This window comes from Protopterus annectens, chromosome 1.part1 (genome assembly GCF_019279795.1).
Source record: "Protopterus annectens isolate FY-2018-M chromosome 1.part1, PAN1.0, whole genome shotgun sequence".
Lineage (NCBI taxonomy): Eukaryota > Metazoa > Chordata > Ceratodontiformes > Protopteridae > Protopterus > Protopterus annectens.
In genome coordinates this window covers 972,094,720-972,117,419 of record NC_056726.1, presented here as the reverse complement: position 1 = coordinate 972,117,419, position 22,700 = coordinate 972,094,720, and the positions used below count along the sequence as shown (strand labels likewise).

The window sequence follows — 22,700 nt, the reverse complement described above, 5'->3', positions numbered from 1 at the left end:
CATTCTGTCTTCCCAACATAAAAAGCTGTACAGAATTTGCACTTTGCAACATACACCACATATTTAGAATCACAGTTTAACTTCTGGTTGAGATTATACTTCTCATTAATCGTAAATGACCATCCTGTTTCGGTAAGTTTACACATCCTACATTTACCACAAGTGTACATGCCTGCATGTCTATAAGAGGCACTTAAACACTTACTTTCCAGTAAGTTTTTCAGGATGGAACCTCTTCTAAAAACTAGTTTCGGTACATTACCTAGTTTTTCCACTAGAGATTTTTTTAATATTTGAGGGATGTCCTCTGGTTCTTCCAAAATTTTAAGTCTAGGTTTCCCCTCCTCTACCATATCAGTACGGTCATTCTTATCGGAATTACGAGAGTCAGATGCCATACAGCCCACTTGCTAGGTCACTGGAGCTTGAGAAGTTGTTGAACATACTACAGGCACTTGCAAAGCCTCAGTGTGTATATCAGAGTCAAACTCGGCAGATGTTGACTCAGGCCTAGGCCATTTGAATTTATTTTTCAAATTAGGTTGTTGGGTGTCAAAGGAGCTCCCATTTTCGACTGGGCGAGGTGCTTAAGGCACTGGGTCTCCTGACAGGTATTTAGAGGGGAAAGATACATACATAGGGTTTTTGTTACAAACAATTGACAGACATTGTATTTTATAGTGGTGTTCTGCTCCAAGGCAAAAAAAAAAAAAAAAAAAAGACGGAGTGGAGATCCTTATAAGGAATATGCCAAGCACAATCACACTTCTCCCTCTTAGCTGACATCTAACAGTTTAAATCACAATAAATCAAAACAAACTGGGAAGATTCCACAATGGGGCACTTTCCTGAGCAAGTGAAGGTACGAATGATAGCATACACAGTATGTAAAATGGACTGATGGGTGCTAAAGCTGCATTGGGACTGGAGGCAAGATTGTCTAAGGATTTCAAACTCAGACTTCCACTATACCCTTACACTCACAAGCTTTGGTCATATGTCGAACATTTGGCTTTATGGAAGGTTTTGCTTTTGTAATCCTTACCGGACATCCAGGTTATCTGGCAAGATAACCCAACAGTTTGGAATACTGCAACAGTGATCTAAGAAGGGCATCAACTACTAATAACCTTAAAGCTTGGCAATCTTTATAGTACTTAAATATGATCTTATCATTCAAGCCATTCTTTTTGTAACTATCTAACTTGATCTGCCACCTGAATTTATTTAATCAAGGAATGTTAAATAAATGTGTATACAAATGTGTGTAAATAATCTTGTCTCTTCTGCTTGTTAGCATAAACAGGTGTACCACATGACACTGTGATTGCTTTCGGACATTTAGATAGTGTGATTTGTTCCTGTGTTAATCATTTTATAATACATTTAAAAAAATATTTTAAACACATTCTCTTATTTTCTCTAAGTAATTAAGTTGTGTGTGTGATGCACAGAAACACACACACACACACACACACACACACACACACATTTTAAACCTTGCAGTCTCAAAACTATTTACCATAGGAGGCAAGATCGGTCCTTCATGAACCCAAACTGGGTGGGGTCCAGTGTTCATTCATTCAGATAGTACTTTTTGTTTCCAGTGCATGTGAGTATGGGGGGGGGATTTTGTTTCAGCACTATTTCATTCTCTGTTCCAGGATTGCACTGTTTACTTAGGATTTCATTATTTCTTATTTTTGTTTGACATTGCTTTATTTACAACAATCTCTAAAAGCTGCTGGTACCCCTCAGACTACACTGTTTTGTGTGTTGTTCGCAAGCAAGTATTGTCTTTAAAAATGCACTGCTCTGAAAAACCAAGCATCAACAGATTTCAGATATCACTAGAAAAATAACAAATGTAAATAGTGACCGCTTTCAGTGAAATTGTTTTCTTATGTTGTTTGTCTTTTCGGCTTTTTTCCGGTAAGGGGTTGCCACAGTGGAACTCCGGTCCACTAATGATTGGCAGTAGATTTTTACGAAACGCCGAGGTGCCAGCTCGACGCCCAACCTTCAACTAAGGCATGCCCATTTACGCACGCATGTTTTTCGAACGCTTCCCAACCGCGGGGAGGACATGCAGACTCCACAGAAGGTACTCCAAAGCCAAGCTGAGAATCGAACGGGAGAACCTCTTATGTGAAGACTAGTATTCAAGAACAATTTTTGAAACAGTAAATGGAGCTTTATTATGTCTAGCTCTAAACAGAATGCAGCAGCTGGTTAAAAATATATACAGCTGTAATATGGCCCCAGTGGCCTAATGGATAAGGCATTGGCCTCCTAAGTCAGGGTTTGTGGGTTCGAGTCCCATCTGGGGTAATATATTAGCTCAGATCTGCTCTGAGCAACAACAGAATGGCATTAAATATACTGATCCCAAGGATATTGCCAATATCCTGGCAGATCGATTCAGTGCCAACTTCACCCTCTAAATGGCCCATCTCAATACTGGAAGATTGCCAAATTCCGGTAATAACAGCCACACAGGTAAAAAAAATGCACTCTCCAAAGCTAAGAATACAGCATCAGTGGGACCAGATGACATCCCAGGTTGTGTACTACATAAACTACAAAATGAACTAGCACCTCACCTAAGTGTCATGTTTAATCATACCCTCAACTCAGGCTTCATGCCCACTGAGTGAAGCACAGCTACAGTTATCCCACTTCACAAGGGGAGATCTACCTTGGATCCCTGGAACTACCGCCCCATCAGTCTGACAAGCCTGATCTGCAAGGCCATGGAATGTATTACCATGGAACTTATAAACAAAGACGCTGGCAACCTTAAAACACTGGACCCCATCCAGTCTGGGTTCGTGAAGGACCGATCATGCCTCCTGAACCTGACTGACTTCTTCGAATCAGTCTCCAGAGCCATGGACGAGGGTAAGGCAGTCCACACAGCCTATCTGGACCTTACCAAGGCTTTTGACACCATCGCCCACTCTGGAATCATAGATAAACTTACTAAGCTGGGCATTAATCCCTACGTCACTCGATGGGTTGCCAACTGGCGTACTGACAGAACCCACACTGTAAAAGTAGCTGACTCCAAATCCAGCTCCAGACAAGTGGAGTACCTCAGGGTTCAGTCCTGGGACCTCTCTTGTTTGGCATCTACTTCTCTGAAGTACACGCCAACACTAAGGGATTCTGGCTAGCAAAGTTCGCAGATTACTGCAAACTGGAAGCCATTATTGAATCCCCAAATGATGTCGATACTCTACAAAAGGGCCTTACAGAAACAGATGCTTGGTGCCAGAGCCATGGGCTCAAGCTCAATGCCAAGAAATGTATAGTTATCTCCTTTGGGAAAAACATGTACCTGTGAATTACCACATAGGTGGCAGTACACTAAACACCGAAAGTGTGATGAGACTTAGGGATGCAGGTGGACAGTGGTCTCACCTTCAATAACCACATCGCCACAACAGTCAGGAAATCCTTCTATGTGGCACACCTCATCACCAAGAGCTTTTCATCCAGAAAAAAAAGAGGTCATTGTCCAACTGTACTCAACCCTCATTAGACCCATTATAGAATAAAACACCCCATTTGGTATGTACCTCTCAAGACATCTGCAACTGGAAAGGCCGCAGAAATACCTCACTAAAAGAATCATAGGCCTAAAGCAGATGCCCTATGCTGACAGCCTTAAAAAACTCCAGCTATACTCTGTCGCATATTGTCTACTCCGAGGCGATCACTGCTCAACATACAAGGCCATGTCAAACCCAGAGCTGTTGGACATGCTACACTTAAAGAAATCCAAATCCCTCAGAGCCACACACTCCAGGGATCTAAACCTTGTCATCACAATAAACAAAACATGCTGGAGGGATAGGTTCCAGACCCAGAGACTCCCCAGCCTCTGGAATAGACTGCCCATACATGTCAAGCAGAGCACCTCTTTGGCCCTCTTCAAAAGGAACCTTGATGATTGGATGGGAGAAAGGAAATTCACCCCAGGGATCATGTCAGTCGCCCTGCTAGACAGGGGTCCAGGGAAGTAAATAGTGTGGGAAGAAATAGCCAGGGAATTGTTGTGGCTAGGCTTGTATAGGCCCTAGGGCAGATAGCCTAGTACCAACCTATGAACCTATAAATGTATTTATTTATTGATATTTGAATACTGGGAAAGTCGGACTGGGTAGAAGCCCGTTTTCAGCACAGGCCCGGGCAGAAAAGCTCCAAAATACTACAAATCATTTTAAAAATAATAATTTTACAGTTTTTAAAAATAATACAAAAAAACAAATATAGTTTAAATCATCATACCAAATTATACATAATATGAAAATATTGGTTAAGAGCAACTACAAATTATATGACAATGATTTAATAGTAAACAAATTTTGAGACAGTTTATAGAGGAATTAAAGGTTAAGTTAGTGTAATACAAACAGGAATTGCAAAATGAAGTGAGAGAAAAGCAGGTTTATGGTATATTTACAGAGGGAGAGAGACAGAGGAGAGAAATTGATAGACGTGAATGAAGAAGAGAGAGTAAGGTCTGACGCAGACTAATGACTGGTGTCACAGCCATGGCCTCAAACTAAATGAGGAGTACAAAATAATACCCTTTGGGAACTCAAATACCCCTGCAAATTACAACACTGATAACACCCAGTGGTGAGAGATTCGAGTACTCAGATATGTGTCCATGGTGGTGACGAAATCCTATGTAGTTCAGCTTACAAGTAAGGCCATGGCATCCAGATTTAATATGTCACAGTACCACTGTACTCAGTCCTCATCAGACCAATAACAGAGTACAATGCACCCTTTGGCATGCATCTCACCAGGCACTTGTAACAGTTGTAGCACCCTCAAGAGGTTTCTCACCAAAAAATACAGGGTATAACCAACATGTATGTGGACTGATTAAAAGCCCTATAACTGTATCCAATTTCATACTGATTACTAAGGGGTGATCAGTGTCTAACTTAAAAGGCAGTCTCTGACCCAGCCCTGATGGAAATGTTACATATTTGCAAAACTAACTGCATGAGGGTTACCCACTCCAAAGATCTAAACCTGATGTCCGACATGAACAGATCATCCTGGAGAGACAGATAAGTTTCCCAGAGATTGCCTCTCCTCTGGAATACATTTGCTACTCATGTGAAACAGAGCCCTTCCCTGACCATCTTCAAGCGCAATCTGACCTGATGGATGGGAAATCACAAAATCACTCCTGGGGTGTAACCCATGACCCTTATAGACAGAGGGAGTCTGTAAAAATAGTTAAAACCATGAATTCTGGCTCTTGTTAACTTTCCCATAGGGATAGAAAATTGGGTAAAATCTAGGTAATGCTGCCTAGGCTTGTAAGGGCTTTTGGCCCATTACCCTAGTAATCTCCTATGAACCTATGAACATAAACAAGACTCATTGGTGAGAAAGATGCGTGTCTCAGCAGAAGTGCATGCTCTGGACCACTGACACTATCCATGTGAAACAAACTCCATCCCTAACCCTGTTTAAGCACAACCTTGATTAATGAATGGGAAATTGGAAATTCATCCTGGGTCTGTTGCCCATACCTCTGATAGAGGCAGAAAGTAATGCCAAAACTGACTCCACCCCCCCATAACATCTAAATATATCCTAACATACCCCTTCCTAATAATTACATGATAGATGGGCACACAATTGGGTTGCATTGCACAGCTAGGCTTATAAAGGCTCTGGTAGCCATTAGCCTAGTATATACCTATGAAGAAGATCTAAGGTAAGAAAAGGTATTTGTCCACATTTAGGATATAGTTTATCCTGATGTTCAGCATGAACAGAGTCAGCTTTTGGCTAGAAAGTTTTTCAGAATGGTTTTGAAGGATGGAAGTGAGGGTATTGACCTGATGAACAGAGATATGGAGTTCCAGGTCTTAACAACATGGTAGAAGTACAGATCGTGCTGAGCAGATCTGATAGCTTTGTGAACAGGCAGGAGTTTTTGGTCAATGGACCACAATGATAGACTAGGGACATAACTGTGTAAAATTTTATTTAGTTTAGGACAAGCAGATGGATTTTGGGTAATTTTATAGGTGGTAAGAAGCTGTGTATATGTTAGTTGATGGGGCAGTTCTAACCAATTTAGACATTTTAGTGCTATACAGTTTGTGTGTTCTGAAAGGTGTATTTGCTGCAAATTTAGCAACTTTGTTATAGCATTGTTCAAGTTTTGATTTGTGTGATGCCTGAAGGCTAGTAACTATGGTAGCACCATAAACAAGTGTGAGGGAGGAGATTAGCAGTGGCAAGTGTAGCTTTCATAGCGTTGGTGAGAATGTTTTTGGTTCTATAAAGCATCCGTAGTTTTTGATGAGTTTTTCTTATCCAGTTTTGTATATGCAGGTGAAAGTTAAGATTATCATCCACTATCATTTCTAATATTTTTATGAGATGTAATTGGATTCTAAGCTTCCTCATGGAAAGGCCTCAAAAGGTTTGTGTGGGTGAGAACAGTTTCAATAGCATAACCTTGAATACAGGAGTACCACAGGGGTGCATCTTAAGTCCTCTCCTCTTCACCTTGCATGACTGCGTGGCCAGACAGGAGCAATAAGGTCATCAAATTCGTGGATGACACCACGGTCACAGGTCTGGTCAGAGACGGAGAGGAGATGGCCTACAGGAATGAGATCAAATATCTGTTGGACTAGTGTGACAACAGCAACTTAGTACTGAATGTCAGCAAGACAAAGGAACTGATTGTGAATTTCAGAAGGTTTCAAGAACCACACCAACCTCTACAGATAAAAGGGATGACAGTGGAAAGGGTCAAAAGTACAAAGTTTCTGGGAGTACATATCACTGAGGACCTGTCCTAATCAGTCCACGTATCTTACACTGTCAAAAAAGCTAAGCAATGCTTGCACTTCCTAAGGAAACTAAGGAAGGCAAAACTACAGAAGACCATCCTTCAAACTTTTTATAGGGGGTATCATCGAAAGCGTCCTTACCAATAACATCACTGTCTGGTATAGGGGCTGCAACACCTCCAATCGTACGGCTCTTAGGCGAGTTGTAAGGGCAACAGAGAAAATCACTGGTTCCTCTCTTGCACCTATGGAAGACCTACATAAATCATGCTGCATCAGTACATCCAGAAAGATATCCAATGATCCTTCATATCTTGCAAACGGTTTGTTCTCCCGCCTCTCCTCAGGTAGGCGATGCAGACGTATGCACTGTAGGACTTCTAGACTTAACAGTTTCTTTCCTCTCTCTATCAGACTGCTGAATTCTTGTGAAAAACGAGCCAGGAGACTGTCAATGCATTCTTCCCCCTCCTACCACATGGTTACGCACCTTATCTAACTGTACAGATCCTTGCATATCCATGCTTTGTTGCACTACAAGTATTAAACTTGTTCATGTGCAATAACTAACTGATGTATATATTTAATGTTGGTTCACACCCTACCTTACTGTAGGACTCTATGAAGGGCAATATAAACCACACTGTGCAATATTCATGCTGACCATTCCATATGCTGCTTATTTCTTATGTTATAGTAATGTCATGCACATTTTGTTACTCAATTCTATTTATATGTAAAGTGTGTCTAGTCGTTATGTTATTTTATTCTATTTTAACTTTTATTTTTATGTTATTTTCTTTTTCTCTGTACGTATGTTTTTGCACTGGAAACAAAGTATCGCAATTTCGTTCAGCTACACTGTGGTGTAGTTCTGGATGGCAATGTTTTCTTTGACTTTGAGAAGTGACTTCAACAGCTGTATTATCAAGAGACAGAACCTTAAATTTTGTTTTTTTTTTCATGGGAGAGAGATTTAGGGAGAAAAATAGTTTATTTGCTTTTATGGTTGAGCATGAATTGTGAGTTACAAGGCCTTGTTTCAGTTGCTGTTAAAGCTTCCCCAGTATTTTTCTGGGAGTATGCCATGTCGACAGATGTGCAAATGAGTGCGGAGTCATCTGTTTACTGTATTAGGGAAGCCTGTTGTGTGGATGTATGGAGGGTGTTGGTGAGAATGTTAAAGAAAAGGGGACCAAGAATAGAGCCTTGTGGTACACCAGTGGTGACTGGGAGGTCTGGAGAGAGGCTGGAGTGCCATTTTACTGACCGATACATATTGGATAGGTAGCTTTTAAACTACAGAAGGATGGGTTGAGAGAGACAATGACATCTGAAGTAGAAGTTTGCTGTGACAAACTGTGTCGCGGGCTTTAGACAAGTCTAGAAATAAGGAGACTAGTTTGCCATTATTGCTAGGTTTACTGACAGTATCTATACAGGTTAGACATGCAGTGTTAGCACTATGGATGTACACCATGTTGTGTGGGGACAGGAATTCTTCCAGCAGGACATAGTTTAGCAATTATTTTTGGAGAGGGGGCTACGATTTCTATAGATTTAAAGTGAGTAATACCTGTTGAATTTCCTCCTTTGTGCAGATGGACGTGTGACTTTTTCCAGAGACAAGGAATGTAGGACAGCTGGACTGACCTATTTATAAGGATTAAGACAGGATAGGCAATGCTATCAGCTGCTATTTTAAGCTATTCACGTGGAAGGTCATCATCTGAAGTACAGCATGGTTTGAGTTTGCTTAAGAGTAATTTTATATAGGACGTGGACATAGGTTTGAAGGTGAAATTGAATGTGGTGAAATGTGGCTGCTGGGCAGGGTAAAGATTAGATGTTGGAAAATCCTTTGTTAGGGAGGCTATACCATCTATGAAATACAAGCTGAATTTTACTGCAGTTGCCAGTGATGAGTTACTGGGGGAGGGGTTGAATTTATGGCCCAGATGCAACAAATTTCATTAATGGTTGCACAGATTTTTTTTAAGGTTGTGTTTATTATTATTCTGAAAGTTATCACAGTATAGTGTTTTGTCCTCATTAAGTTGCTTTTTGGTACAACTGCAAATCATTTTTAAGTTTAAGATATTGTGGTGTTTTACACCTTTGCCATTCTTTCCATGCATTTTCTCTATCCTGCATTAGTATTCTACTATTTTTGATAGCCAGATTGCATTATTCATTTAGTCTCTTCCTTCTAGAAGGTTCAAAGCTATTTAGGATATTCAGGAAAGTTGTACTGAATTCATTTATAGCATCATCTAAGGGGAACATTTTTAGGACGTTCCAGTTAATAGATGACAGGTTAGTAATGAACATTTCTTGGAAAGGTTGCATATTGTTTTATAAACATGCTGTTTAAGTGGATGTGTGAGATGTCTGATTTTACATATTGGTAAATTATCATTGATAAATCACTTCAAGTACAATGTCTGAATGTATCTGCTAGGGTCAGATTCTACAATACAGTCTTATAGGGAATTTGTATTATTTGTGTGAAACCAAATAAGCTCATGCTAGATGTAGAGGAATTAAAAGTTTATGTCCAACCAACTGACATTCACATCACCTAGTAGTATTATTTTTGTGGAACTGTTATGGGTATCCAATGTAGGATATATTTCAGTACAGCTGTATTGTCACCAGGAGGAATGTAAAGAAATACATGTTTGTTTATAATTTAATTTCAGGGAAGGGATAAGAAGCTCTGCTAAATCAAATTTTGGTATTGGTTTGCTGTAATGGGAAATGTGGTAGATGGAAAAAACAAAGCAATACCACCACCCTTCCTCTTTATACGATGATTGCGGAGGATATTATAGACATTAGGTGTGATTCTGGAGTTGTTTATGCTGGGTTTAAACCACGTTACAGTTGCATCAAGAATATCAGGCTTATGTTGGGTAATCCAGGCATACAGTTAAGCAATTTTATTTCTTACGTTTCTAACATCTATGGGAGCAAAAGTTATATAACCGGGTTGGGGGTTGACTGTTGAACGGTTAGAGTAGTGCATGGATGAGAATTGTTTTGATGTTTATTGTGACAGGTGGGGCCAGGATTATGATGAATGTCTCCTAAAAGAATTTTAGTATATTGGGGAATTAATAACACTTATTTTTGGAGAGTATTTTTCCACCTAATTTTGTTTCGATTGGAGGAAGTAGAAATAGAGTTCATCAGCCCATATTGGAGTAAAGAGGACAGATGTCATTAAATAGGCTGGGTGCGATATGTGGACAGTGTAGGGAGGAAGTATGAATAAGTGATTGGTACAGAGCTGGAGATATGTTGAGAGCTTTTGCAGAGTCATGAAAGATGGCCCAAGTAGTAAGACAAGAAGAGAGGATAAGCTGAGTAGTAGCAGTATTAAATAAAGGGATCTGTATGTTATAGCTGGCAAGTAATGGGGGAAGTAGGGATCAAGAAGGAAAAAGATGCCGCAGGGTAGAAGGATATTTAGTGATGGTGGAGTCTGAAAGCTGATAGAGGCTAGGTAAGTAGGAAAGAAGTACTTTCTACGAAGGAAGAAAGTTAGCTTGTCCTAGTACCTTCTCTGGAATATAAAGAACAGGGGGTTTAAAAGGCTAGATTTTGAGAATGTAGGCAACATAGGAAGAAACAAGGGTTTATTAGGGAAAAGTAGAAGATACAATGTAGAACAGACAGGTGCTCTTAGGGAGGGGGTGTGACTATGAATGTATATAGAGCAAAGCAGTATGGGAGGGAGAAAGGTAGTTGGGAATGCTGCTAAAAGATTAAATGGAAGTTGAGAATTTTGTAAAATTCAACAGGAGTGTTTGTATGACAGTAGTAATGTCGTTTGGGAGGGTTATGGAATAAGAGTCACGATTTTAATGTGCATATAGGAAGTATATCAGAGCAAGATGAGGTATTTGGGAATTTGGTGCAGGGTAGGGGAGTGAAGCCAAGCAGTGTGGCTGAGCATGATGGGTTTCCACACTCAGGTTAAAGTATAACATACAGTAATCAGTTTATAGCCAGCAGAAATTAGAGAAGTTCCAAGTAGAACATTTCTTCCATTTCCTGAATGCAGAAACCTGTTAGCAAGGAAGACTAAGTAGCATATACTGTGTATACTGTTGGTCAAGAGAATGAACAGTGGCTAGTTTAGTAAGTGGTCCTTAGAGAGCAACAAGTACTCTGTTGGGGGGAGGATGTTAAACCTAATTTCCAGCACAGGCAGGCACATATCTGACTAGATTACACAGCAAGGTTCTTCAAGTTAAAGCTACTTACATTGTACAAATATAAAATTCTCATTGAAAATGTTTGGGAGTTGGCCCATGTGGCAGAGATTCAGCAGTATCTGGGTCAATCTAGTGACTTCAGGCTTTGAAAAGAAAAAAAAAAGAGAGAAAAACTCTACTAAAACGGCTTATTATATAGAGGCAATAAATATAATACTTGTTATAAAAAAAGAGATGGAGGAGGAGCACGAGTCTCAGCAAGAAAATACGAAGTATAAAAATAGAGGTTAAAAACGTTTATGAATGTAAGCTGAAAGTAGGTTATCAGGAGGTATACTGATAGAGAGCCATAGTACTACAGTGTGTGTGTGTGTGTATATATGTATATATATATATATATATATATATATATATATATATATATATAATATAATATATATATCTAGAGAGAGAGATAGAACTGTATAGAACAAGTTATCATAACTGATCAGCACAAACTAAAACCATCACTTAGTAACATTCCTGCTAACATTTCCATTTAAATGCAAGCATTGCAAACAGATTGACACACTGCAATGAGTTTATTTTTCTATGGGGGAGGGTTGTAATATCTATTGTGAGAGGTTACTGCTGGTTTGGGGGTTGGGTTGTTATTGATAGTTGGATAGTGAGACTTCCAAACGTTATCTGTTCCTCTGTTTCTGGCATTCACACTTTTTTTGTGACATTTTACTTGTAAATAGTGTACTGTTTTGTTGTATTCTACAATAGCCAAAACATTAAAATCGGCATTTGTACAACAATCAGAATAAACTGTGCTTCCTCATTTTATTAATATAATCTGGGTATTCAGTAGAAACAGGCAACAATATAAACGGATACTGCAGACAGGCGCTCTACATAGTCCAATAGTTATGTTTGTCTTTTCGGCTTTTTCCCGGTAAGGGGTCGCCACAGCGGAACTCCGGTCCGCTGATTGGCAGTAGATATTTTACGAAATGCCGAGGTGCCAGCTCGACGCCCAATCTTCAACAAAGGCACGCCCATTTATGCACACATCTTTCGAATGCTACCCAATCGCGGGGAGGACATGCAGACTCCAAACAACAAGGCACTCCCAAGCCACGCCGATAATCGAACAGGAGAACCTCTTGCTGTGAGGTAACAACGCTACCGCCATACCACCACGGCTACTACATAGTCTAATAATTACATGCTTCTAAAATATCGATCGGTCAGAACATATGCATCATCTCTGTCACCATTCTCGGTTACTGCATTTGTTCTACTCTGCCTTAATTTGTACCACACAAAGATGGAAAAAGGATGGTTAGTCCCCGTTTGAAAATTATTTCTCTCTTTCATATAGACCAAAGGCAACAGAAAGGATACATATGTTTACAGTGTGCACTGAATTATATACAAATGCTGGGATTTATGTGTACCATTACTACAAATCAGCAATGCACCAAATGGAGGCAGGCAAGTCTGTCTTTATATTTACAAATACTATCATCAAGGATGCAAGATCCTTTACATTACCTCTAATACTCGCTGCACAGAGCAGCTACAGATCTATTGGCCTTAAGTATGTAGACTCTTAAATAAAATGAAGCTAGTCAAACATTTATATATATGCTCTCGCTCTAACTTCTCAGTCTTTTGGGTTTCTAATAATATAATGGGGATGGACCTCTCTCAAGTCAAAGTATGATTGAAGTTCGTAAAATTAATATTATTTCAATCTTTGATGATGGCCAGAAGTGCTCTTTGCAGCACCTGCAATGTGCCCAGTAATGACTCTCTCTGCAATTTATATGGAGTGACATGCACTAATATTGTATTTAAATACAACTGTAAATTCTTTTTTATAGGACCCGTTGCACCTACTACTACTGGAACTGTCTGGGTATCCTTCCACCACACTGCCCTCATTTCTGCCTGCAAATCCTGTTACTTTATCACTTTGTCTCTCTCTCTGTACTTAAGACACTGTAGTCACTAGGTATAGCAATTTCAGTAATCAATGCTTTTGTCCTCTTTTCATGGACTACTATATCTGGTTTTCTCCCATCTAATTGTTTGAACTGTTGGCAACTGGTGATTCATGTGATATAAACTTCATTATTTTCTATAATGCTTTGTAGCTCATGGTTCCAATGCCTTTCAGTTACTTCAATATTATAATGTTTGCACAATCCCCAATGCAACAGTCTTGCCACATTATGCCTTTCAGTATACAGTGCTTCTACCATTAGTATATCACAACAAGCAACAAGATGTGCAACTGTTTCCAATTCTGTTTTGCAAAACCTACGTTTGTCTGTTTCTCCCAATGTTCAATGGACTTTATAAACCAACGTGTATGTAGTCTGCTATCTTGGGCTGCAAATATAAACCTTTCATCTTTTGGTTTTAAATTCACCTCTCCTTAACCATTACTGTATTCGATCCTGATCAACACGAGATTGTTACAATAGTTTTCGATATTTGCAACTATATTTATGCATTTTCCACATTTCTTGTCTTTTCATCTGATCCTTCACCTTATATTCTTTCTTTTGTGTTTTGGCACACTCAGTTGCTGCCTGATTTTTTATCTACTTCTGGTTTTATTTCCATTCTCACTTGACATTGAAATGCTTCTGTTAAACTAAGCAGGGAAGTCATCTTAGACTTATTCTCCTCATGTTTTAAAACTTTCACTATATGTGGATCTTGTGAGGTCAGCAGATATGTATGCAGTTCTACAAGTGCAGATATATACACAATTATTTTCGAGGAGGCCCATGCCTTCTTCACAGCAGGGAATATATATTCTTTGTATTCACCGATTTTTATAAATCATATGATAAGCATGAAGCATAGGTTCATAGGTGTGTACTAGGCTAATGGCCCTGGAGCCTTTACAAGCCTAACCCATAGAAATGCCCCTGGTATCACGCCGCCCGATGTTAGTTCCCAGTGCCTCTATCAAGTACAGCCACTTGAGCGATCCCCGGGGTGAACTTTCTAGACCCTTCTTGCTTTCTTGTCCTACCAATCCAACACCTTTTGGTGCCAGTCAATCACTCCAAAACTGTAAGTTAGGATAGGAAGACCAAATTGGTTTATAACACTGGACTTGGTTCCTAGATGTCAAAGCTGTTTTCAGTATTAATTTTAGTCTTCTAAAATACTCCTAATGTTTATTCACAAGTCTTCAAGTTTTACTGTTGATCCTTCATCAATTGCCAAATATTTATACACTACCTCTTGCTCAAGTTCTTTTATATTGCATTCCTGTCCCAGACTAATGTTTTCTTGGTGCCGCAACTTTTCTGCTTTAAAGGTCGTTTTGCACATTTGTTAAGACCAAATGACATATATATCTGAAAAAGCTTTGACCACTTGCAGTTGTGCTTTCAGTTCATCTGATGATCTAAAAAAAAAAACGGATGATGACAAAAAAAAACTGCTCACTTTGCTCACTTTTTTTTTTTAATAAATAAAAAAAAAACAGGACACAAGGAGACACAAACTAGGACAAAAGATGGTTAAGCGCTTTCATCTGCAAAAGTCAGATTTCATCAGAACTGATGAACTATACAGTTTTAAATCATCTGCAAAAAAAAAAGATGACGAGAAGTCTTTACACTGTTGTTTTCTGGGAGTCAAATTTTAGCCATGATTTAATCTGTTAAGTAAAAACCTAATGGGTTAAGGGCAAGAGAAAAGAGTAGCAGTGACAAAGTCACCCTGGAATATCCCCCTTTGAATTTTTATTCCTGGAATAATAATTGTCCTTTATCATGGCTTAACTGAAAAGCGGTCTGCCATTGTTTCATGGTTGCTGTAATGTAATTGATTAATGTAAGATGTTATCTTATACATTTTTAAGCACTCTTATCTATGAATGTGGGATACTGTCAATTGCTTTTTTGTAGTCTATCCATGCCATACGTAGATTCTTCCCCTTTTTACAGTTCTCCATTATGACTTTAACAACAGATGGTCCTTTATTCCATATGCTTTCTTTTGTTACCCTTTTGTTCTACTGCCATGACTGAGTTTGCTTCTAAAATTACTATAAACTAGTCATCAATTCCAGTGTATATTTTATACGTCGTCAGAAGGAAAGTTATTGGTCTATAGTTTTTAGGATAGCTTGCAGGTTCGCTCTTAAGTAGTAGTATTGTTTTCCCTGTTGTTAACGACATTGGTGCCCGTTCAGGGTGTGCATATAAATAGTTGTTACTCGTAGCTAAATCTTCATGTAAAGATGTTAATACTTTTTGCCAGAAGTTAGGTACTGCATCTGGGCCTTGGGTTTTCCAATTAGCAGCTTTTCTTAACTTGTTTCAATCTCTCTGGCAGTTACTTCACCACACTTCATATCCTGAACATTTGAACAACTTATTCCTTCTTTTACTTCTTCTATCCATTTAGTATCTTTGTTATGTTCCAAAGGAATTTCATAGATACTTCTCCAAAATGAGAAGTTATGCACCTACCATAACGTTCCATGTTAGTTGTCTTCTTCTCGCCTTCTTTCTTGCTGGATGGGTTTGGAGCCGACCTTCAGCTCCGACTCGGCCTATACTAAAGCTCGAGAGCTATTTATACCGGCTCGACAATGCTAGGCACTAACTATCTCGTTTGATAGCTGAAAACCATAGCAGTTTTGCTCTCCAACAAAAGGAAGAGAGGAAACCTCACTCGAAAGTCACCTAGACCTATAGCTACCAGAAGGGATAGCCCAGGGGTCAAACTGAGGCAAGAAGAAGATCCCCAAAGATCCTTAGGTCTGTCCAGGCTAGGGGGATGGGGGGTGGGATGCAAGAAAGAAGGCAAGAAGACAACTAACATAGAACGTTATGGTAGGTACATAACTTCTCAATGTTAAGTTGTCAATCTCGCCTTCATTCTTGCTGGATGGGACCGTGTCCCTAGCACCTTCACCCTGGGTGGCTCATCGGAACAGACTCTTGAGAATGGTGGAACCAAAATTAGCCCGGCTTCTGGAGGCCATGTCTAATTTGTAATGAGAGATAAAGGTATGAGGAGAGGCCCAAGTGGCTGCTGCACAAATGGAATCTATTGGTAATCTAGCCTGAAAAGCTATTGAGGTGGCTAATGCTCTGGTTGAGTGAGCCCTGGGCCTTGACGGTAGCTTTTGGCGTCTGAGCTGATAGATGAAAGTGATCACAGATGCCAGCGATCTAGAAAGGGTTACTTGGGAAACTGGAAGGCCGTTCTTGCCTGCTGCATAAGAAAGGAAGAGCTGCTCAGATTTCCTAGTTTGCTTGGTTCTATCCAAATAGTAACAGAGTTGACTATGAACGTCCAGAAAATGCAGTTTTTGCTCCGCTCTGTTGGAGTAGTTGGGCAAGAAAACTGGAAGATCGATAGTCTGGTTTAGGTTTGCTTCAGAAGAAACCTTGGGTAAAAAGGACGGATTAGTCCTGAGGGACACTCTGCCTTTATGGAAGACTAGATAAGGTGGACGAATGCAAAGGGCCTGAAGTTCTGATACTCTTCTCGCAGATGTTATGGCGACCAGAAAGAGAGTCTTCCAAGATAGCAATTTCAGAGAGCCGGAAGCCGCAGGTTCAAAGGGGGGGAGAATCAAGGAGGTTAGAACCAAATTTAAGTACCACTGCGGTGGGGGGGTCCCTGATTGGGGGCTTAAGCAAAAAGATACCTTTGAGAAAGGTTTTACAAAGCTTATGGGACATGATACTGGAGTCCTTAAAGCCTGCATGAAAGTTCGAAATAGCCGCTAACTGTACTCTGATGGTGGAGGAAGAAGACCCTGAGTGAAACAATTTGGCTAGGAAGTCTAGGACTGATTGGATAGGGGCAGTAAAAGCATCTATATTTCTAGCTCCTGCCCAAAAGGAAAAACGCTTCCACTTGCTGGTGTAAATCTTCCTGGTGGATGACTTTATGGAAGTTATAAGTATGTCACGCACAGAATGGGAAATAAGGGGAAGCCTGGCTAGGGATGGAATTGGATCAACCAAGCTGTGAGGTTGAGAGATTGAAGGGAGTGGTGCAGCTGTCTCGACTGATGGGTCAAGAGATCTGGCACTGGGTCCAGATGTCAGGGCTGCCCCAAGAGGTAACGATGCATGAACGGAAACCATATCTGACAAGGCCAGTAAGGAGCAATGAGGATCATGGTGGCTCTCATGGTGGTAGCTTTCTGAATCAATTGAGTGATCAATGGAAAGGGGGGAAAGGCATACAGAAGTCCCCGGGGCCAATCGTGGACTAGAGCGTCTCTGGGGGGGTGGCCGGGTAGAGAGTGAAGAAGTCGTGGCACTTGCTGTTTTGAGGTGTTGCAAAAAGGTCGCACCAAGGTCGACCCCATCTCTGAAAAATTTCTTCCACTACTGTTTGTTTGAGAGACCACTCGTGTGGCATGAGAATGGCTCTGCTCAACCTGTCCGCTATGATGTTGGACCTCCCGGGGATGTGCGTTGCTATCAGAAACCGCTGAGAGGAGATCGCCCACTGCCATAGTCTGAGAGCCTCTCGACACAAGGGATAGGACTTGGTTCCGCCCCGCTTGTTGATGTACCACACTACGGACATATTGTCCGTCTGAACTGCAATAGTCCCGATGGGAAGAGAGTCCTGAAGGGCTTGCAACGCTAAAAGTACTGCTCTCATCTCCAAGACATTTATGTGCAGGTGGCACTCGAAAGGTTGCCATGTGCCCTGGACCGTCCTGCCCTGAAAATACCCCCCCCACACCCGATCAGGGAGGCATCCGTTGTCACCGTGGCGACCGGGGGAGAAGGAACAAATGGTCTGCCCTGAAGGACTTGAGGGGAGACCATCCACCAAGAAAGGCGTTTCTTGCAAGACAGGGTTATTAAAATGTTGTGTGACATGGGAAGTTGTTGAAAGGACCACTGGGAAAAAAACATCCATTGAAGGATCCGCATATGAAAGCGAGCTAGGGGAAGTAGAGTAATGGCTGCCGCCATGAGACCCAATACCTTCAGGACAAACCTGGCTTGGATTTTGTTGTTCTTAAGAAGGATGTGAACTAGAACTCTTTGTTCGGTTAGTTTTGTGGAAAGCCGAACTGTGTCCAAGGTGGCACCTATGAAGGTAATAGACTGACAAGGCGACAAGGCAGACTTTTCGAAATTTATGGAGATACCTAGCCCTTTGCAAGTATGAATGGTGTAATCTCTGGAGACAAGAAGTTGACACCTGGTTGTGGCAGTGAGGAGCCAGTCGTCTAGATATGGAAACACCTGGAATCCCTGACGCCTCACATGAGCCGTAACCGCTGCCATGCATTTGGTGAACACTCGGGGGGGCTGTAGTGAGACCAAAAGGCAGGGCTCTGAACTGATAATGACTGGTTCCCAGCCAGAAGTGGAGAAACCTCCTGGAGTGCCTGTGCATCTTGATGTGGTAGTACGCATCCTGAAGGTCTACTGAGCACATCCAATCGTCCTGACCCAGAAAGGGTAGAATGGACTGTAGTATGACCATCCAGAACTTCGTTCTTCTTACAGACCTGTTTAGTCTGCCGAGATCCAATATGGGTCTCCGGTCCCCTGTCTTTTTTGGTACCAAAAAGAACTTGGAGTAGATTCAGGATCCTTGTTGGTCTGCTGGGACTGGCTGGATGGCTCTTTTTGTTAGCAGTTTTGATATTTCTAGTACTGCTTGTTCCCTTAGACTGGGTGGAATGTCTGGAAGGGGTCCTTTTGGCTGAGTTGGGGTGTGGATAAAGGGAATTTTGTAACCCTCGGATATGACTGACTGTACTCATTTGTCTTGGGTGAGTGAAAGCAAGGCTTCTGGGTACAGTGATAACCTTCCCCCGCCTCCGAAGGCGGACAGTCGGGCAGCTTCTCAGGGATGCTGGAAGGGTTTGTCAGAAAGAGACTCTCTGCTACCCTAATTTTGCGGACCTCCTCTGCCCCTAGGGCGGCGTCTGTTATTGCCTCCCCCCTGCCTCGAGGGGAACTGACCTCTTGCGTCAGGCGCGACCTCTTGTGGTTTACGGAACCACATTTTCCCACCCTTCTGACCCTTAGGGTATGGTCTAGACAGGGTGGAAAATCGGACTCCCAAGGCAGAGAGAGAGTCTTGCCTTCTTGCTCGCATCGGGTCAAAGTATCCTTCACCTGAGGTCCAAACAAAGCTGAACCGTCAAAGGGGGAGTTAGTGAAGGATGCCTTAATGGGGTCTGCAAAGTTACAAAGCCGCATCCAGGCATGATGCCTTAAGGCAACGCCTGTGCCTGCAGCCCTACTCGCCCCATCGGCCGCATAGGAAATAAGCCGCATGGAGGAGTTGACAATGGAATTCAGGGTTGCCAGCTGGGAATTTATTTTGTCTTGAGACCCCACAGCTGTTGGATCATGTAAGACCTCACCCACTTCTTTGAGCAGGTCTCTTTGAAGGCGGGTGAAGTGGCACAGATAATTCAGCAAACGCATGACAAAGGTCACTGAAGAAAACATCCACTTGCCATACCTTATCCATAGTCCTAGACTCCTTGTTAGGAGGATGGACAGGTACTGAAGGATCAGACAGTTCCTTCTTAGTGGCTGCAGCCACCACCATGGCGTCTACCGGGACACCCTTGGCTAAAAACTGTTTATCCTGTTTATAAATTTGGAAGGCCTCCGTGGGGTAGGTTCCATCGTATCAGGGGCCGTCCATGCCTTCCGCGCCACCACTTCCATGAGGGGGTCAAAGGGCAGAGACACCCAGGAGGTGGAAGGGCGAGAGCCAAAAGTCTCTAGGTAAACCGACTCATCCTCGGAAGGATTAAGGGTAGACCAGTTCCCCCTCTGCTTCAGGATTTCAAGGATGTCTGAAAAGGACACATCCTCAGAGGGGGACCGTGGGGACCCTTCCGACTCATCCAAGTTGGTATCCGATGTAATGGACTCAGGGGAGTCCACATGCTTCCTCTTACATTTCCTCTTCCGAGGGGGTTCCCCTAACGGGTCAGGGGAAACCTCTGAAGAGGAGGATATTCCCAATGGGGAAACCTGAGGCGTTGGATCTCTACGGTCAGGAATGAGAGGGTGGGTAGAGACCGTAGCAGGCACTACAGAGGGAGGAGCTGAGGGAGCCGACCGTGGAGCAGGCACAGGGGCCAGCACGCTCCTCATGACTTCGAAGACGCCCCTATCAGGCAAGGTAGAAGGTCCCCGCTCCGAAGAGATAAGGACCCCTCCCAGCACAGAGAGGGATGGCTCCAAAGCCGATGTCGGGGCTGAACTTACCAGAGCCGAAGCTCCGAGAGGGAGAACGGGGTTGGACAAGGGCCCGATGCCACTCACCCCCGCGGAGCCGATGAGGAAGTCCATGCGCCCAGATCCCTCCAAGGATGGGACCATGGAAGAGACTGGAGCCGACGATGGAGCCGAAAGGTGAGGTATCGGCTCTGACGTGTCGACGGCCACAGCTCCCACAAGCTCCGGCTCCGAACTCAAAGGAAGAGTCGGAGGAGGAATCGAAGATGGGGTGGGGATAGCCACTGTCTGTTGAGAAGGGCTATGAAGCATTTGGGCTAGTGCCCGAGACTTAAGAAGTCTTCTAACCACCCTTTGGAGGTCGTGGTCCGAGAGCCTGGAAGACCTGGAGGAATGGGTTCGATGACTCCGCTCCGAGAGTAATGGAGACCTCGGAGCCGAGTGAACAGACTCCAAGGATGGAGATCTGGACCTTTTATGGTTAGCAGATGGCACCGACACCACTATCGGCGCCGACTGAGTCCTGGAATCATCGGCTACGGTTCGAGCAGATGTAGAAGCCTGAATTTGAGGAATGTCGACTCCAGCCGGAGCCGATGATGAAGACTGTATCTTGGAAACATCTGCTCCAGCCGGAGCCGATGTGACAGCAGTCCAGTCGAAGGCTCTGAGCTCAGAGACGACAGCTTAGATGGCTTCGAAGGCTTCCCCGACGAAGACTTGGTCGGGGAACCTTCAGGCTTTAACAAGCCCCTCAAAATTAACTTGTTTCTGCGTTCCTGCAGGACTCTTGGGCTGAACGCATGACAGACCGAACAAGAGTCCTGCAGGTGCAGAGGGCCCAGGCAATAAACACAAGAAGTGTGACAGTCTATCAGCGACATTTTCTGACAGCACGAGTCACACTTCTTGAAGCCTGAGACCCTGGTGTCTTTTGACATCCTAAGTACAAAAAATTACACACACACACACACCCTTTTAAACAGTAAAGTCAGTCACACAAAATTAAACTGACAAGCTAAGCAGAATAGGCCCAAAGGCCTAACCTTAAAACTAAAGGGAATTAAAAGGGATTAAAAAGGGACCGGAAGGGGGATTAGCTATAAAGGGAAGCTAATGGGATGGTCGCTAACTAACACTAAGAAAAAACCTGAATAAAAAATAGAAAATTTTTGAATTATAACTTCTAACCTGAAGAGCCAGTAATAAACGCACCTCGTAGCTGTAAGCGACAAACGAGATCTGGGTAGTTAGCGCCTAGCATTGTGGGATATAGGGTAGCCTCGAGCCGGTATAAATAGCTCTCGAGCTTTAGTATAGGCCGAGTCGGAGCCGAAGGTCGGCTCCGAACCCATCCAGCAAGAATGAAGGCGAGATTGACAACTTAACACTATCTTTTTTTTTTTTATTTGGTGGTGTTTGAAGTCCTTTTGCCTAGTTTCCCAATCATCTATAAAACTTTTGTGGGTTATCAATATTAATTGCTTATTTTGTATTTTTCTTTTATATTTATCTGCATCGTCTAAGTTTTTCTGCCTGTGCTGATATTTTTAGTTGATTTGTGATGGTGCACACTAGATGCTGATCTGTTCTGAGTATGCAAATTGCTTTTATCATGTCTGTCATTTTGAGGATTTTTGTGGATCTGTTCCTTCTATACTCTTCTAACAGTGACACATTGTCTTAATTGCTTTATAGTTTTTTTTCTATTCAATACTTCCATGATGGCATCTGATTTCTCCCATTCATCTATTCATTTAATTGCACAGTAATATAGCCTATTTACTTGTTATATTGCATGAATATCTATGAACAGTCAATTACTGTGTTTGTTTTATCAAACTTCTAACTTTTTGGGTTTTAACGTTCTGTAGTCTATTTCTTTGAAGGCACATTCTTTCTCCTCCATTTCCTGTGGCTATTCTATAGAAAGTTCCAGAGCACCTTACTGTGCCCACATTGTCTTCAGTTGCATCCCTTGTCATCTGTTGCTCTTTCAGATGGGAACTCACTGGTCTATCACTCCACAACATTGACTGTCAGAGTTGCCAATTTTCTGTTCCTTCCTTTGTGCAACTCCAGCTAAACTTTTGTACTTGTTTCCTATGGAAGGCTGCAAATTATCTTCAAATGGCAGCTGACCAGAAGTTTCCTGCTATACTGGTTTCTCCTTAATTTGGGGATCCAATGCTCTATCCTGCTGTGATGTTCTCAGAGTTAGATTTCTACACTAAATCCTTCACTTTGCAGGTAATCCACAACCTCAATTTCTATTTCTTTAACTTCTCCATTACTAATCCTCCTTTCTACTACCTTTTTGTTTTCTTATTTTTTGTATTGTAAGATTTTCCATAAACAATGCCTTTGTCTGTATTTCTATCTTCAAATATCTCTGGCGCTGCTCTTTTTGCATT

At 42.0% G+C, this 22,700-nt stretch overlaps 1 protein-coding gene and 1 non-coding gene across 4 annotated transcripts in view; one reads left to right on the top strand and one right to left on the bottom strand.

The window, feature by feature from the left end:
- The window catches only part of HPCAL1 (hippocalcin like 1), a 1,334,575-nt gene that overhangs the window by 439,086 nt on the left and 872,789 nt on the right, over positions 1–22,700 (bottom strand). The window lies entirely within an intron of this gene.
- On the top strand, positions 2,259–2,331 carry TRNAR-CCU. The gene has a single exon. It is a non-coding gene; the product is annotated as a tRNA-Arg (tRNA).